We start from the raw sequence: 19861 nt of genomic DNA on the forward strand, positions 1-19861 counted from the left end.
AGAAATTAGTCGCCACAACTTTCTGACTATTGGAAAAATCCCTTGAATGTCACAGAAGCCAATGCGATCAGAGGCCAACAAAATGGTATGGAGATTCTGTAGCTCTCAAACTCAATCATAGTTGAGTTTTTATAGCTGGCTTCATTAAAATCTGAATAAATTACCCTGTTACAATAATGCTTGTCACATTGATATGTAACTGTGACTCTACATGTCTGATCTCTGTTTAACTAAAAGATAGGCACCATCAGGGAGTCTTCCTGGGTTTTGTTCCTATGTTGTTCTCTTCTTATATCTCTTGGGATACATGGTTGGGGGTAAAGAAATGACTCAAAAATATGGGCTGGAAAAAAACATGAGCTGGACCCACTGGGTTCTTACATTGTGGCTTTGTCTAAAGCTAGTCTTGTTTGCCCAGCTCCTCCCTTGCCCAGGATAGTCGCAGAGTGGCCTGCCGGTCCTCTGCTGGCCTCATTTCTCCATGTCATCTTGGCCCCAGGGAAATTCACTCCCACTCCAGAATGCCACTATTACGGTCATCCTCCACAGCCATCAGTGCAAGTATCATCCATCTGACATTCTGTCCTTTCCATCCTGCTCAGCACCAGCTTCTACAGTTAAGGGGACACTCAGTCCTGGTGCCTCTTCTGCTACCACTATGCCACCGTCCAACAGTCAGTTTTCTCTTACTATGGGAATTAAAACTTTATGGGCAAGTGCTGTAGAGTTTAAATATTTGGAACACAAAAGAACTCCTTCATCTTTGCTGGGGATAAAGCTTAGCCTTTAGAAATGAAGGCTCGTCTTCTTCAGATAATCTAATAGTTCATATCCTATTCCCCAAACCTGCTTCTTCAGTGCAACGGTTGGTCACACTTTCACATCCCATTCCATGAAGTCCTCAAAAACACATCCTGCTCAGATAGGATATATCATCTGGTAATGCAAATTTTTATTTTTAAAGGCTCCCCGACTAGATTGGGGAAGGTTTTTGCTACTGCATATTAGTCATCTTTTTGTCCCCAGCACATAGAAAGCAGTGCCTGATACGGCAGATACCCAGTACACTCTTAATGAATGACTTTTAAAATTTTTATCAGTTTAACAGTACACATTCTTAAGCATGACGCCATAACTATTATCTCTTCCCTTTACATCATGTTCTCCTTTTCCTTCTTTCTTGTAATCGCTTCAGAGGAGCAACCACATTGGAAATTAACACCTTCTTTCTTCTGTAATATATTTCACTCTAATCAGACTTGCCAGCAGAATGACTTGGGCCAGAGCACAGCCCTGTAATTTAATGGCTAAAGTGCATCTAGCAGGTAATAGATGCCTCGAAAATTCACTTTAGCTTCCTTTAGCTTTGGTCACAACAAAATAATTAAGAGCCCTTGGCTACTCTTCCTTCTCAAGTAAATACAATGTGAATCTAGAAGATAGTAAATTAAGTTTCAAAACCAGCTGGCTGGCCTTATATCTTCTATCAGCCAACTGGTCGCCAGAGTAAATAACACTCATTTCTCTCCGTGTCAAGACTTGGTAAGTTTGGACTGCTCTGAGTATGGCTGTATGTTCTCCTTCGCCTTTGTGCCTGGGACCTCACCAATAGCTTCAGCTCTGGGTCTCAGGAAACAGACCTCATCTGGTTTACATTTCCTTTGAGCCCCACTCTACAGGCTAATGGGGAGATTTCAGATTTCTTTGCTAACACTGTGGGCTAAGTAATGAAAATCCCAATGGAGTTCAGACTTCCTCAGTATTTATATATGTCTGTGGGGGCAATTTTGAGTTAATAATCTTTTCCTGAAACCACTTCATATTTAACAATTATTTCTGGCATTATTCTCTCTTTCCCAAAGGAAATTTCCTTAAGTTTATTGCTAGCTCATACATAAAATGGTCATTCTAAAATGCTATGATATTGTTTGCCTTTTTAGTTTACTTAAACTAATTTAAAAACAGCATAAATTAGTTTACTGCAACTAATTTATAACATTTGTTATGTTTTAATATAAAGATATATTTAAAGAACAATTGGGAAATAGAAAATTCTTCAGAAGTACTTGGTCTTAATTACCAAGTTATTTAATCTAAACAAAGCCATAAATTTCTCTATGTTTGTTTTTCTTCCTCCATTTATTTCAACAACAAATACATTGGTTCAGTGGGATGAATTTAGTTTGGTTTAGATTCATCCTTTATCATACAACTGATACATGATTCAAAATGTTAACAACTTGGGCACCTCTGGTATTCCGTATTACTTAGAAATTGGGAGTTTCTAAAACACCCTTCTCATTTAAATAACATTTATCCTATTGTAGATTGACATAGTTGGGAATTATGACCTAAATTGCTTTTGTTTCTGTGTCTTTGGCTTCGAAATTTTACCTAAGTAGCCCATATGTGACATTGCAAAGTGCTAGTGTTAACACAGGAGGAGATGCCTGGTTTATCAGAAGTAGTTTGGAGAAGTTGGTTTCTTTCCCTCTCTTCTTAAAAGTCTCTGTTGCCTTTTGATGTTCCATACCAGCCCAGTGAATGGCAGGAGTTGGGCTGCTTTTCACTTGAAGCCAGCCATCTTGTTTTGTGGGATACTCTTCATGTTCAATTACTTCTATTGCTAATGGGCTCTCTGGTCAGCCAGAGTGGTCCACAGGCAACAGGGCAAAGAAGAAAGCAACAGACAGTGGATGAGGCCAGGGTTCTGGGACTGCCTCCACCATTTGCTTATCATGAGAAAGCAGGCTCAGCTTCTCCATCCTTCAAATAAAAGTAATAAAATGTATCTTAACAATTTCAGAGGTCTATTACAAAGTTAAAAAGTGGTGGATATATTTTTAATGCATTTAATATGCTATTATTTTAAAGATGATGCTATAAACCTAACAGAAAAATAAACAATTTTTTAAAAAGCAATTTATAAAAATACTAACCATCAAAAAACATATAAAGATGTTACCTTATATAGTGATTAAAGAAATGCAAATTAAACTGATAAAGTTTTTTTTTTTTTTAATTGACTCATCCAGCTGATGTGGGTGGTAGAAAATGGATTTTCTTACCTATTGTTGGTGGAAGTATAATTTAGCCTAACAATAAAGGGAAACATTTTTCAAATGAACACATTTGATATACATAAGCTTTATTTAGGAATTCTACTTATAAAAATCTATTCTAAGAAGATAACCAGAAAAGTATGCATATATCTGTGTATAAGGATGTTTGGTACAATATTATTTATAATAGTGAAAAGTGTAGTTAGAATAAGCAATAAAGTTATTATCATTTTGACTGTATATAAATGATATAATGGGCAGAATTTATTTTGAGTGCATTCAAGGTAAACCGGGAATATGTTGCATTAATTGTCAAATGGATTCACCTCTTTCTCTGAAAGCAATACTTGAGAGAAGACTATAGGCTGCCTCAAAGTGCACAGGAAATGTATGAGTTTGAGTCACATTTTCAAGACCTATCTTCTTTGTTCTAGTCATTCTGTCTCATTCCATAAACTTCTCTTTTGTTAAATTAAGATCACAGCTTTCAGCAGGTTTCAAATACACTCATATGACCCCTTCTCCACTGCCAACTCACATGCATGCACACGCACACCCCATATTTTAACTACAAATGCTAAATTCAGGGGAAAATGTCAGAAAAGGTGTCCTTCCCTTAGGTTAATGGCATGCTGATATGACTTTCTGAAAGCTAAGGAGGTCCTTCCTATAGATATGAGCCTTGGCCAATAAATTTGTCATTTTTTGTGTGTTATTATATGTTATTTCAATTGTTCGCAAGTGAGGCTTAAGAGATTGTTGTGTTGGAAAAGTATCAGAAGAAAGGGAGAAGGAGTCATCAATAAACTCTAGTATTTTTCAGAGTATCTGAAACATAGCAGGTGTTCAAGAAATATTTGCTGAGTGAATAAATACTGTATCCCTTGCTAGAGACTCACATCACGAGCACAGCCCTTGCTGAGAGTAGCATCACAGCTGATAAGCCTGATTTAGAGCTGAATGCATCACAGGCAGAATATGACTGAAAGTGACTTTTTGGAGAAATTCCCCCTACTTCATAATAACTTAAGGAGGACATGAAGCAGTACAGAATCTCCACTCTTAGGGGTTCTATATCGCCAACGCAGTTGCACCAAAGGTAGATTGTTAAATCTTTCCTTTGCCCTGAGAAACAGTGATTAAAATGAAGGGACATTAGTACTGTTCTTTATGTTTCTTGACATATTAAAGTATAAGTTCTAGAGAGATAATGTACAGCATGGGAACTGTAGTTAATAATGCTATATTATATTCTGGAAATTTTCTAAGAGAGTAGATCACTGCTAAGGGAGCGTTCTCACCACCCACACAGACACACACACACACACACACACACACACACACACACACACACACAAATGGTAACTATGTGAAGAGATGGATATGTTAATTAGCATGACTACAGTATTCAGTTCACTATGCATATTTATATCAAAACATCATGTTGTATACCTTACATATAGACCATTATTATTTTAAAAATTAAAAATTTTTTAAAAGAAATACATTCTGCTTACAAAGGCTGTGGCCTATGCTTGTTCTTTGAAAGGAGGAAAAGAAGAAGTCTCTGATCATTCATGTGCCGCAGAATGTAAAGAAGTCTTTTTCTCACCTCTCTTATAGGTCATTTTCCATTCCATTTTATTCACCTCCTCCTGAGCTCATTTCCTGAGCCTACTCAATAACTCTTAAAGTGTTCCCACCAAGTCAGCATAACTACACCCATCATGATTCACAGAGGTGACCAACTCCATTCTACAGTTTATTAAGCTATTTTCCTCAGTGATAGCCTTTGGCAGTAGGCAAAACCCAGGAATTTATATGTCTACCCTCTTTAGAAAAGACTCATTTCTTCTAAATAATCACAGTAATAAGACCTTTACAGAGCAGCTACAAAAACTACTTTTTACAGGAAGATGGAAAAATATCTTAGACTGGGTCTTCTTAACCAAATAAAAAATAATATTGAGCTAGTTATGAGGTTATTCCAGAAATGGTTGTATTTTAATTTGGTCTGCTTTGTTTGTTCACTTTCCTTCAATTCTCCAACCTCACAGTTCATCTGTAAATGAGGAAATCTACATGTAGTTTTGTCGGCATTATGATTTGATCATACTACAACTCAGATTTGCCTAGAAAACTGTTGTTTCTATGCTATTCTATATACTAGAATCTATATAATGGTTTATATTCTTACAACTGCTCTGACCTTCCTCATACGCTGTCTCCCAGGATAGCAGGGAAATTTAAACGGTCCCATTAATGACAAATGAGCTTACAACTGTCTCTTTCAGATAAATCTTCTGTCTTCGGCAGCCATGCTCCATGCCCCTTCTCCTTCCTGTCCCCTCCAATGGTTGTATTCTTTGTCTGCCTGTTGAGCCATTTGTCTGCTTGCTATGTGTGCATCTGTGGCCAGTGAACTTGATCTCTGTTTTCCCTTGGCATGGATCTCCCTGCCATGACCATCTACCTATTCTCAGCTACCTCACAGTGGTGGTAAACTCCCTCTCTTGTACTAGAAGTCTTCCTAGCAGATACAGGGCCAGTTGAGGCCCACCTCTAAAAATTGAGCCTCCCTTTGCTCAAATTCACCCATCAGTGCCATTAGTTATTTTTTGCACCTATAAGTTTTACTTTAATATAGCTGCCATAGTGGTGTTGAGACCACCCTCTGAGCTGAATCCCAAGTGGGAACCAAGACAAACTCTCTCAGCTTTTGCCTTCCCTTCAGTTTTTCCAATGCAGCCCTCACCCTAATATTGTGTCAAAGACTGAGATTGGAGTAAACGGGTAGAGCACATGCCTCTCACTGTCTGTCTCCCAAAACTCTACGCTCTTTTCCTCCCCATACCCCACCAGGGTTATCACCACACCCCCTTCCTTGGAAGCGTAAATGATGAACAAGATTCAACTGAGCAGATAATATGAATCAGGGGCTCTAAAATTATTCATTACATTAAAAATAGAGTTACCAGGTGATCCAACAATTCCACTTCTGGGCATATACCCAAAAGAATTGAAACCAGAAACTTAGATATTTGTATACTCATGTCCATGGCCACACTATTTACAATAGTTAAAAGGTGAAATAAACTCAAATGTTCATCAACAGATAAATGACTGAACAAAATATGGCATATCCATACAATGGAATATTATTCGACCTTAAAAAGGAAGAAAAATTCGACACCTGCTACAACATGGATGAACCTGGAGGGCATTATGCTAAGTGAAATAAACCAGCACAAAAAGACAAATACTATATGATTCCACCCATATGAGATACCTAGAGTAGTCAAATTTATGCAGCCAGGAAGTAGAATGATGGTTGCCAGAGACTAAGGAGTGGGGAGAATAGGGAATTACTGTTTAATGGATATAGAATTTCAGTTCTGCAAGATGAAAAGTGTCCTGGGGAGAGATGGTGGTGATGGTTGCACACTATGAGTGTACTTAATTAATACATGAACTATACACTTAAAAATAATTAAAATGGAAAATGTTATATTATGTGTATTTTACCACAATAAAAACATTCCTCAATGTATTTATCATGCCTGTTTACATCAGCACAAAAGGTTGAACAGAAAAAAATTCTATGAGATGGCATATCTAGGAAGCACACATATATTCCAGCACTAGTAACACTAAGAACAGTGATTTAGTGATTCTTAAAAACAAACAAAAAAAGTGGGCAGGGAAGAAAGGGATCTTGAATAAGGAGGGAAAGTCTTCTAGAAAGCCCTTCACCAGAAGGTATTCAGATTTGCTTCACTAAACAAATGCCCTGCCACCAAAGAAGGTTCATAATATTTATTGTTTCCGAAATTTGCGTACAGAGCCATACTGTTGCCCAGTTCCAATGAACACAATTGGAATTCTAATCTCTGTAAATGGTGCTCCCTGGAGTTGTGGAATCCTCCATTGTAGCCTCAATTCCTAGAATAGTACATAGTGAATAGGAAACAGTACAAGGAAGGAAGGAAGAAAAGGAGGAAGAAGCAAGGGAGGAAGAAGAAAGACAGGACAAAAAGAAGAAAGGAAAGAAGAAAAGGAATTATATATATAAACTCCTTCTAAGACATGGGCTATAATTCTTTTTAGCTGATAGAGTTTGTTATATTTAATAAATGTCAATTTGGCTAGGCTATGGTTCAGTTAAGCACCAGTCTAAATGTTGTGTTGCTGTACAGTTATTTTTTAGATATTCCACCTACATGAAATATGATTTACATTTAAGTCAGTAGACTTTGAGTAAAACCAGTTTACCTCTATAATGTGGATGGGCCTCACCCAATCAGGTGAAGGCCTAAGAGAAAAGACAGAGGCCCCCTGAGGAAGAAGGAATTCTGCTTCCAGGCAGCTTTCAGATTTGAGACTGCCATATCAATTATTTCCTGGTTTCCAGCCTGTCATCTTGCTCTCTGGATTTCAGACTTGCCAGCCCCATGGTCATGTGAGGCAATTACTTAAAGTGTGTGTGTGCATGTGTGCACATGTGTGCACGTGTGTGTGTGCATGTGTATGTGTGTGCATGTGTGTGCACATGTGTGAGTGTGTGTGTGCATGTGTGTGTATGCATGTGTGTGTGCATGCACACATTCTATTGGTTCTGTTTCTCTGGAGAACTCCAATACAGAATTTGGAACTAGAAATGAGATCTATAAATCCTCACGTGCCCTACGCCACCAGCCATGATTATGGAATTAAAGAGAGGAACCAAAATTAAGAAAACTCAACCAATGGAAAGATCAGGTTTACATTCCCATAGAACACAAATGGCCAGTTGTTTCACGTCACTTGGCAACTCTTACCTATTGGTCGAAGCTACCTGGAACATGGTACTGAGAATTATTCTGAGGCCCAATCCAGGATCAGCAGGAAAACATAGTGTGATTGACGACTCGTATTTGTCCTAGGCTTGTCCTGGGTCATGCATTTGCTGTCCTTGCTTTAGATGACAGAGCTCAAAATAACTTTCTGTGGATAGAAATAAGCATAGAGAAATATCCAGGTGGCATTGTACTTCATTTTAATAGGTCTCAAATATTTTCACTTCTTTGGGGTACTAGACAGCTTTATTTAAATTTGAGTATAAAATTTATTCTCTTCATCCTCCTGTCCATGTTCTCTTTTGCCCTCTCAAAGAAACTCCAAACCAAGGTGTGCAGCCTTATAAAAGGCAGAAATGGAGAAATAGCCTCTCATTCTGCCTTTCATACCAATATACTCCATTCATTCCAAGGAAGCTGCACAATTCCTTTAGTCTACCCAACCAGTGGAAAGACTCCTCAAAGCCCAAAATGCATGACTGGTCTATAAATTTAAAAATTATACTTTATATAATTGGTCTATTTTCTTTCCCATGCCAATATATCATAATTCAGTAGTGACTTCAATCTTCAGTAAAATATTGTTGACTTGGCTCAGAAAGATTTTCATTTGAGTCTCTCTAAGAAACACCAAACATGGTGAACTGCAAAATTAAAACTGCCTATTGAAAGAGCATGGAAGATCTTACTCTTGACATTCTAGAAATTCTTGTAGATAAAGAAATCTCCTTTGGGTTCATTCAATTAACTCACTTATTCATTTATTCATTCACTCATCAGGCTATGAGCATCAAGTATACCAAAAAAAGTATAGGCTCTTTCCCAGGGTGGCAGAAGTCAAATAAGTTAACAATCAAAATACCAAATAATAAGTATTATGATAGAGTTGCTTATAGTTTTCTCTGTTAGCACAAAAAGAGGGATACCTGACTACCTAGGAAGTGAGGAGTGAGAGAGGGTAGTATTTCATCTGCATCTTGAAAAGCAGGTAGAAGTGATCCAGTTGATGAAGACAGAGTCAAGAGCTTTAAAGAGAAGAAAATGCAAGTGCAGTCTCTAGGTCAGACAAAACACAGGCTCTTCCCGGAACTGCTAGAGCTGAGGGTATTCAGGGAGAAATGATGAGAGAAGCGACTGGGGAAGAAGGCAAGGCACCTGCAATGCCTCTCTGAAGAATCTATATGTCATAAGGAGAATGGACCTTATTCTGAAGGAGAAAGGAAGCATTGAATTGAATAAAGCAAGAAGGCGATAAAATCAATCTTGCTAGTTAGCATACTTGTCCAGATTTCTCTTTCCATACCTGCCCACCTCTCTCATTTGCATTCTAGAAGGACTACTCTGGTTTCAGTGAAGAGTATATATCAGATGGAGATTAATCTGACACCAGTTATGGATCAATTACAGTGATCACCCATGCAAGGAAAGTTGAGGGATTGAAGTAAGAGTGGAAAGGCTATAAAGCAGCAGGGGATAGATTCAGGAAATATGGATTGACAGGATTCAGCCAACAATCAAGTGAAAAGGTAGTATGACTTAAGTGAGAGAGGAAGCTATACCTGCAGGTGAAAATTATGCATCCCCAAATTGGACATGTCATAGAGCATGTTTCTTAAAAAATGGCAACAGCAAGCAAGACTGGTATTTATATTTTAAGGTAAATAAAAATTTCAGCACCTGTCTGTTAGTTTGCTGCATTTTAGCTATACAGCAAGCAGAAGGGAAGGATGTCTGGGAGAAAGGAGAGGTCATTTCACACTGGGATGATGGGGAGCCATATCCCCAGTTACTCTGGCTCTTGCACAAGCAATTTACTATCAACCTGTGATTAACTGAGCTTGGGGGGAGCAGAAATAATGAAGCAATCACTCCAAAAAGTATCAGCGTTTGACTTTAGAAAGCACTTTTGAAATGACATGACTACAAGTCTATCTCCTATTCATGGAATTCACATTATAAACCCTATAATTAAGCCTGATGCAGAGATGTGATTTGAAAGTTGGGAACTACTGCCACAACCTGCCTCCCTGCTCAGCTCTCACAAATTGTTTCTCTTGTGTCTGCATCTGATCATAGCATACAAGTCTCTAGGCTTATAAAATTGCTATCTTCTATTCTCGCTCCTTTTAGCCCGTTCCTTTTGGTTATTTGAAAGCAGATAGTTTAGGCAGGACCAGTTACAGAATTTGCAAAGCCTAGTCATGCAAAATTAAAATGTGGGCCCCATTGCTAAGAAAGTATTAAGTTTCATAATAGCAACTGCAGGGCATTAAACCAAGTGTGGGGCCCTCTTAAGAGCTGGAACTGGTGGGACTGCACAGATCTCATATTCGTGAAGCTGGCCTTGAACTTCAGCTTTGCTGTAAAACAGGTGAGCTGAGTTGTGTCACGGGCAGTGCAAAGGATGGGAAAGAAGGAGGCAGCATAGACCTACTGCCTTGTTACACATCTTGAAATAAAGAAGATACCCATTTTATTGTCTGACAGGATCAAGCCAACCTGAATCTACCCATTTGTGACTAACATTAGCACTTTCCCAGTAAGCAGGTGGATTGATTATGGGTAAACAAAAGGCAACAGCTGAAAATACCATTCGCTATAGCTAACGAAAATTCTTATTTGAAAAGGAAATGATAGGTGGGTCTATCAGTTATCAAGATACATTAATTAAATGAAGCATTCTCCCAACTATGTGTGGGGTGCTTGGAGGAGGAGAATCAAGGCACACCAGCTTCCAACTACATTCTCCATGGCACTCCAACCAAGTCTGGGAGTGACGATCAATAATGAGCCAGATCTAGGCTTCAGAGAGGGACCACCTTCACCTCCATACCCAAAGTGAGGCATCTGACAGTTGTAGAGTGAAATAGAAAAGATAGAGGAAAAGATACAGGGAAGGCCCTAACACTAACCTTAATCCTAATTTATCTACAGATTGGCCAGCCAGAGGAACTCCTTCTGAAAAGGCAGAAGCTGCAGGAATCCAAAGTTTCACTTGCTGCTCAATGCATTTTCATTTAGTCCATTTATTTACCCATTAAAGTAAAACACACACACACCCAAATGCACACTCATATTTTGGGGCCCCTGCTGGGATTGGAGCACACTAAGCTTGTGATCTACATTATATAACTAATTCACCTTAGGTAGGTATATTCACATTACAAATGCTTATGATCCTAACAGCTAATCTGCTGCAATATATCTATGACCTGATTCCCATGTCCTGGGCCTAAAAGAGGTTGCCCTGAGGCTAAAGTAGATAAAAGAGGAGATCTGGAGAGATATGATGACAACCATGTCTTCTTCCCATTCCTGTGCATTTAATCCCTAGGGGGGCTATTTGGAGAGATTCTGATTACTCTCTTATAGACTGGAGCAAAGTGAAACAAAATTAAGTAGGAACTCTTAGATTTGGGAGGTAAATGTTTAGGACTGGTAGATTTGGGTGTATCTAGTACATTTTGCAGTCTAAGAGCTATTTGTAGTGTTTGAAGGGATATTTTACCAATTATACAGGGCAAAGTGGAAAAAAAGGATGATATCTATCTAGGGTTAGGAAGCACCAACATTCCAACTGACTAGCTATGTGACTTCCAGCAATTCACTTAATCTCTTTAAAGTTCTAGCTTCCTATCTATAAAATTGGAATACAAACACCTGCTCCTAGGATTGCTCTTTGGATTTAGTGAGTTAATATATGTAAGACCCCAGGCACAGTTCCCTGAACATAACTGACATTTTAAAATAAAATGTCACTTTCCTTCTTCATTATCTTTCCTTTGGTCTTCATCCATTCTTTCTGGGATTATCAAAAATTTGTATTTTTTCTCTGGAAAGGCATCACAGTCTTTTTTCAGAATAAAACAAGTGTAGAAGAGGTGAAACATGTTGTCTTCTAAAACCCAAGTTTCTGAATTTAAGTCCTACTAGTCCTAAACGTGTGTTCTGCTACAAAAAGTTTATATCCAATGATTTTCACTTCTTACTCTGCTGAATTGTATGACTTCTTTAATAGGAAACAAATCAACAGGAAACGTATTGATTTCCTGAGAGGCTGTTCCTTAATATACTCTTTCACTTCAGTGATGTGGAGACATTCTATACTGAAGCACATGGTCCCAACAACAGTATTCATTAACACTAGTGCCAACAACACTCTGTGCAAAGGAAGTGATTTGCAGTGTGATGCGCACATTACCTTTAGGCCATTAAAATATATTTTAGAAAATGCATAGAAATACAGTCCTACGTAAAAGCAAATGCACATACACAATAAATCCAGACAACTCATAGCCTCCTGTCAGAAAGAGTGCTGTGGGTAATGGTGCTTCTGAAAAACAGAAACCAACTTGGATTACCTCAAGTAAATATAGACAACCATATAACACAGATATAACTATGCTTCACTATAAAATAATGCCTCCCACCACAACTACCATGCTGGGCCCCCAAGTAACCAGTTTATTAACTTGGAGAGATATCTGTGGCAGACACTGCTAGCTGGCTACCTAATATATATTCTCTTCTTTTTCCATGTTAATATAACCTTGATTTTATTTGGGGCAGATAGATAAACATTTTCTAACCTTTCTTAAAGCTAGAGGTGACCATGTGGTGTAGTTCTAACGAGAGAGAACAGAGATTTTTCTGGGGATTACTGAGAATGTTTGCTTTCACAATAGAGGTGCCATCACATTTTCCTTGTTGTTTTCTCTTTCTGCAAACCTAGTAGCTAATGCTGCACAGTCATCTTGCCACCATGAGGAAAAGGCCAAGAGAATGGCAAAGACTGCAGCTTTAATATCCTTGAGCCACTGAATCCTAAGGATTGCCCCAACTTGTTTAAGCCATTGTTATTTGGGTTTTCTTCTGGAAACACTCCCAAATTGATCACTTTCTTAACTAGCCAGAAATTTCTGTTAGATTCATTTCTTTGGAGTATATTAGCACTGAACCACATAAGTGTCAATTGTCTCAAGCTTCCCGAAAGAGAGATCAACTAGTTTTTTTCCCATTTGCACATGAACATGAATTATATGCCATAGGGAAACAGACAATAGATTCTAGAGACAGAAAACCTGTGTCCATATACTAGCCCCATGCTTATGACTTAATAGCCATTGCTGGGTTACTTTTCCTCTGAACCTCCATCGCCTTATCTGTAAAACATGTATCATAATATTTGCCACATCCTGACTACCTTACTTGTTGAGATGATGTTTTTGAGTTTGTTTTCTAAACTGCTGAGCATCTAAACAAATGGTAATTAGTATGATAAGAAAAAAGTCATCTTCCTCATCTCTGTATCCCCAGTACCAAATACAGTGTCTGTACATAGTTGTTCATTATGCATTTGAGATAAAGGGTTAACTCTGTTTTGTTTTTCTTTTAAACAAATTAAGTAGAGGATACACTGGAAAGCAGAACCTGCCTGTCATGTGTGAGAATAGCAAATATATAGCATGCATGCCTATACTCTCCCCTTCTTCTCTAATCAGACACTATCAATCAGTCCTCCCAATGAAATGAAATTGCTCTCAACATAATGCCTTATACAGTCACTACAAATTCAACAGTGTCATGAAAACAAATGATTATCAAACCATAAGAGAAAATGTTGGGTACTGTAATAATTGGAGGTAAAGATAAGCCAGGACTGAGCATGAGATCTTCAGAGGCAGCGCCATAATGTAAGGAACAGAGTAAAATAATAGGCTCCCAATGAAAGGAAAATGACAAAGGGCACCATCCAGGAGCACAGCCGTGGGATCAGGGATGGGGTCTGGCAGTGGATGGGGAACGGCTGAGGTCCAGCAACAAGGAAGCATCTAGCCAACCTGGAGGCAGCCAGCATCTTCACTTCTTCACCTCCACCTCCTACCACTGCCACTCCACATCCTTGCTCTACCTCCCTTCTTTGTATCTCACTCTTCTTCATCATCTTAGAATTCTTTCTAACAAGGGTCAGCCTGACCCAGTAGAAATGCTTTGCAATCAGACAGAGCTGGACTTCAATCTCAGTCTTTACAGAGGAAAAGTTGAGTGAGTTGCTGAATCTCTTTATCTCTACATCTGCCAAGCAAGATAACAATGGAAACCTATAGGCTTGTGGTAAACAAGGAACACACTTATCTACGTAAAGTATATAACATGGGGTCAGGTCTATTGTTAAAGCTCTTTCTCAGCTGAAGTAGGACTCCGTTTGCCTTCGAATATCTTGGAAACACTGCTATGTCACAGAAATAAATAAGTTTCTAGAAGATTCATAATGGTTCCAAACATTTAACCCATGAAAGAAGAAGCCTACTTTGAGCAAATAATAAAGTCATAGGTCTAGTTTGAAGAAGGTACTTTGAAAATTTATTCAATGAAATTTTGCCCTTCAACGGGACCTTAACCCTATTCTCAGATAAGCAGTGGCTATCAGACATGTTACAGTTTAATAAACTTTTTAATGAAAGGACCTCCAGATTCCACTTATATTTTCCAGTGAAATTCTATCTCCTCAAATAATTTTTGAACATATGGAATTTATTTTCCCTCACACCTGGCTATATTTAATTTGTTATGAGAGGTTCCTGACTGTGTTATATGACCTATTCCCATGATGCTTGAGAGCTAAATGTGTTTCCTGCTTTCCTGAATTTCAAATAAACTGAAGAAAATAACCAATCCTTGGATACACAAATCTAATATCTTGAGCCTACACACACACACACACACACACACACACCACGTTCCTGCTATTAACTTGCAGCTTGTGGGTATGAAATAGAAGTAATAAGGATGAGGAAATTACGTACCATTTAAAAAGAATTACTTAAATTTTTCACATTGTCGTTAAATGCTCTCATTCATTCATATAATTTGTAATGTTACTGACACCTTAATAAGTTATTTATTTGATTTATCTGGGGGTTTTCTAGTAAGCTAAATACTGTGATTATTTAAACTAACATATCAAATTTGAAAAGGAGAAATTACTTCAAAAACACTAGCCATGAAAACATAATATCCAGTTCCAATGTAGCAATATATTGTGGAAACTCTTTGGCCTATCTTAAGAATAACATATTCAATACTCATTTTGTAAAAGCATGACTATTCTAAATTTGTTATGATAACATGTCAACTCTATCTCCCAAAGATGGTCTTACATTCCATCTCCATAATTTTTCTCTTTTTCATAATTTCAACCATTAAGTGGTATTTTATAGCACTGAAAATGCATACAGATTGCATTATATATCCAGCTTTGCAGGTGTAAAGGCAGTGCGGAATTTTGAAGAAGCACCATCTGAATACCCAGATGTGTAAAACAGCTCCTTCTACCACTTACCATGGGCAAGTTTTAAGTAAGTCCTGTTATCTCATTGGGTCCAGTGATCTCATCTATAAAATAAGGTTAATATTTTACCCATCTCAAACCAAGTTGCTGGACAGTATGATCCAGGGAAGAGCTTAAGAGTATGATCTTTGCAGTGTTAATTACTAGCCATGTAGCCTTGGATGAGTCACTTAATCTCTGGATCTCAGTGAAGACACTAAAAGGTGAAGGCTAAATTTGATGATCCCTATACTATAAGCACTTGGTATGGTCCCTAAACATGCTATGGTAAGAGCACTATATGAGTCATGTACTGTGGTTTTCTTCATTCATATACTCCAAGGACCTAGAAGACAGTCCAACACAAGAGATGCTTAAGAAATATTGTTAATTCTAACCCAGTGTTAAAATTAATTAATTTAAGCCTTTGTTATTTGGGTTTTCTTCTGAAAACACTCCCAAATTGATCATCTTCTTAACTGGCCAGAAATTTGTGTCATGTACTGTGGTTTTCTTCACTGATATATTCCAAGGACCTAGAAGACAGTCCAACACAGGAGGTTCTTAAGAAATATTGTTAATTTTAACCCAGTGTTTAATTAATTTAAGCCATTGTTTTCTTCTGAAAACACTCCCAAATTGATCATCTTCTTAACTGGCCAGAAATTCTATCCCCTCAAATAATTTTTAAACATATAGAACTTATGTTTAAAATTAAAAATTTATGGAAGAACATAGATGATCAATTTGGGAGTGTATTCACTGGTTTTCATACTGTTATTAAGAACCTCCCTAAGACTGGGTAATTTAAGAAGGAAAAATGTTTAATTGACTCACAGTTCCACATGGCTGGAGAGGCCTCAGGAAACTTACAATCATAGTGAAAGGAGAAACAAACATGTCCTTTTTCACATGGCAGTAGTAGAGAAAAGTGCCAAGCAACAGGGGGAAAAGCCTATTATAAAACTGTCAAGTCTCATGAGAATCCACTCACTATCATGAGAACAGCATGGGGGAACCGCCCTCATGATGCAATCACCTCCCACCAGTTCCTGTTTCATCACCTGGGAATTACAATTCAAGATGAAATTTGGGTGGGAACACAGAGCCAAACCATGTCACCCAGGTACATTCCAGGGTCACCCTGACCCATCTCACATTCTACAGAAAATTCAATGTTGTACTCAAGAATTTTACACATTTATTGAATCCTACTTCTCTCTCTCTTTCTTTCTCTCTCTCTCTCTCTCTCTCTCACACACACACACACACACACGCACACCCCTGATTCAGATTTCTAGCTTTTGGGTACAATGTACACTATTCAGGCAACAGTTACACCAAAAGCACAGACTTAACCACTGTGCAATATATCCATGTAACAAAACCACACCTGTACCCCTTTATACAAAAATTTGAAAAGATTTCTAGCTTCTGTTGTTTGTTTCTGTTTTTGTTTTTCTCCATTATAGAGCTTTATAAGAGAAAGCTTTCGTTCCTTTATTTTCATGATTTTTTTCATTGATTATTCCCTCCCCCAAACTCCAACACCCTCAACACAGATAAACAGATGCCACTCTCATAATGAAACTACATCAGTCTTAGTCACAAGGAGGATTGAGAAGTAATGGAGATGTGCTAAATCACAGAGCTGTACACAAGATAATCTACACTTGAATGTTAAGTATTTGAGAAAGTCCCTATTGCACAGGACTGGAAAGGGGAAGTAAGGGAATCACAAGAAATAATAATGAGAACTCCTATAGAAACTATTTTGAATATACATATTCCATCATTGTTCTTCTGGTGAAAAATTATTTTAGAAGTTAGCATCAGAATCTATCTCAGATGTATGATGTTTGTCTATCAAGGTCCATTTATTTACCATGTGTAGAGATAAAAAATTTTAAAAGCCTAAATATTTTCCAACTCTCTTTTAAGTTGAGCTCATAAATACACATCCTTCCATCAGCCAGGGCATATCAGAAACCATCTGACAATGAGTCTTGCAATCTCTCTTATGTGGATTGTGTACAACCTGTGCTAGACATCACAGGTTTCATTTCTGAAGCATTCAGCAATTTGTTTAGGAAAATGTCATTCAGAGCACCAAAAGAGCATCTGTCTAAATCCAAAAATAGTCTCCAACTCTCCATGTGTATTACCACCAGGAAAGCATACTGGAGGAATGTAACAGAGTGTTTTTCAAAGTGTTCTTTTGTAATTTAGAAGCCATTAAGTCTTAAAATGAGACTGTGAGGAGATGGAAATCAAGTAAATGTTCTTTTCAGCAAAATGGATAATTTACTATAAGAGAAATATATTATTTAATGTTCTTTTCCTTACTGTCAGGACTATTAAGAATATGTTAGGTGTGTTTATTCCCAGTGATGAATGTGAACAGCCCCACTGCTGAGAGAGGCCTGCAGACATTACCTACAAGAGGGGCAGCTTGGATTTGGAAGCCCGGGATATTATGTTGGGAGTTTTCCCAAGATCACACAAGCAGATTCAGTACTGGGCACTCACTTTTCTCTTACAGAGATCCAGACATCCAGAGCAGCATTGCTGTGACAGAAGGACCAAAATGGTCTAAAGGACCTTTACAGATGCAGAACTTGAAAAGCATCCTGGAACTCATCTGCTTCATTTCCAAAGAAACATTTTTTGTTCATAGTACCATCTTATGTGTGCACACTGTGTCTGCAAAAAAAAAAAAAAAAAAAGTTATTCCACAAACCATGTCTAAGGCACTGTGCTAGCTGTTCACAGGAGAGGCAGCAGAATGTGGTTAAGATTATGGACTCTGGGCCAGACTGCCTGGGTTCCACTCTTGGCTCTGTACCTACCAGCTCTGCAACCCTAGGTACACAGATTTCTCTGTGCTTCAGTTTCCATATGCGTCCATTGAGAATAATAATAACCTACATCATGAGGTAGAAAAGAGGCTTGCAGCCACATAGGCAGAACAAAAAGGTATATAGTGAGTCCCAGAAGCAACCAAGCAGTGACATGTTAGAATTAAAGTATAAACCAAGTGCCTAGGAATTCCAAGGAGGTGAAGGTTAAGGCACATTAACTTCTAGAGCACTAGCATGGTGGTAAAACAACAGATAAACAGCAAAAGCATTGTCCAAGAAGACACAGAGATGAAATCCAAAGGAAAAAAATAGGGAATTTATACATCCACACATTAACTCTACTGTACTTTTCATCTGAGCTATCTCCAAACATTAAAATGTAATATTTTGATACTAAAATATTAGATATCAAAAACATTTGATATATGTAATATTACATTTATAAAATTATTACACACTCTTGGGTTCAAAACCCCAGGTAAGTTTACTCCACCAAATTTCACAATGTTAGCCAATCCACACAACCAATTGCAGATCCAAACCACTAGCAAAACAAACATTATTGACAAAGTACATATTCTTCCACAAACATCATATAAATTGCCATGAAAAAGAGTTGTATGCAAAATGCCCAACAAATCCTAATAACAGGTACATTTGTACTGAATTCCTTTTCCATAGTTGTCACATCAAGTTCCACTCACAATATTGTTTTGATAACATTTCCCTCTCTTGGGGACCTAAAAATTCAACCCTTGACTGAGACAACCCATAAAAATTGTAGCAATAAAAAAACGAAAGGTGCAGACTTTTAAAATAGGTCTGAGAATGTCATTGTTTCCTGTAGGTAGAACTGCAATGATGTAAAACCCTGGTTAGAAGGACGGAAGCAGCTGGCATGGAAATTACCCCATTATTTATTACTGTTATTAGGTGAGACTCTTATGCTACATGACTTAGTAGAGAATAGCATCTATTTGATTGCATGGGATGAGAGTCTGGTCCATTATTATTAATTTGCCAGCTCTAGCCATTAAGTGACTGCTCCTTTGGTCTGCAAAAGGTAGCACATGAGTAACACAAAAGGGTTTTTATTTCATTCTCAGTAGCATAATGAATGCCAGCCACTGTACCAATAAGAGAGTCAGTCACCTGCTTAGATATCTTTCTGGTCTTTAAGAGCAAAGAGCGGGGCGAGGGGCGGGGCCGGGAGACCCCACGGCGTCGGCGGCCGGCCCACATCCTGCTGCAAGAAAGTAAAGAGAAGCACACGGGTTAATTGATGTATGTTGAGTTTATGGAGCTACTTTTTGGTGAATTGCTTTATCTACAGTTTTTAAGAAGATAAAGAAGCTCTTGGGTCAAAGAAGATGCCTCGAACTAAACAAATTCATCCCAGAAATCTAAGAGGCTGGAGTGCAATGGCATGATCTTGGCTCACTGCAACCTCTGCCTCCCGGCTTCAAGTGATTCTGCCTCAGCCTTCTAAGTAGCTGGCATTACAGACGGAGTGTCGATTTTTCACCCCAGCTGTAATGCAGTGGTTCGATCTCGGCTCCCTGCAACCTCCACCTCCTGGGTTCAAGGGATTCTCCTGCCTCAGCCTCCCTACTGTCTGGGATTACAGAAAACTTCAATGTCTTATCTGAGGAGCTGTCACACACCAGAAGCTACAGTATGGACATTAATTCTCCGCGACCCAGGAAGTCCCCACCTCCTCTCAAGTTGACCCTGGGCCTCAGGATGAGAGGTCTCCTCCTCTAAAAAGGCTGC

At 38.3% G+C, this 19861-nt stretch overlaps 1 long non-coding RNA gene across 1 annotated transcript; it reads right to left on the reverse strand.

Annotated features, from left to right (window-relative positions):
* Positions 1-442: 442 nt before the first annotated feature.
* On the reverse strand, positions 443-19272 carry LOC116556992. Its single transcript, XR_004271304.1, has 3 exons — positions 17757-19272; positions 7880-8045; positions 443-1293 (listed from the first exon to the last, which is right to left on the reverse strand). It is a non-coding gene; the product is annotated as an uncharacterized LOC116556992 (long non-coding RNA).
* Positions 19273-19861: the final 589 nt, after the last annotated feature.

The sequence above is a fragment of the Sapajus apella genome, unplaced genomic scaffold, assembly GCF_009761245.1.
Source record: "Sapajus apella isolate SASKATOON/1434 unplaced genomic scaffold, GSC_monkey_1.0 scaffold18, whole genome shotgun sequence".
NCBI lineage: Eukaryota > Metazoa > Chordata > Mammalia > Primates > Cebidae > Sapajus > Sapajus apella.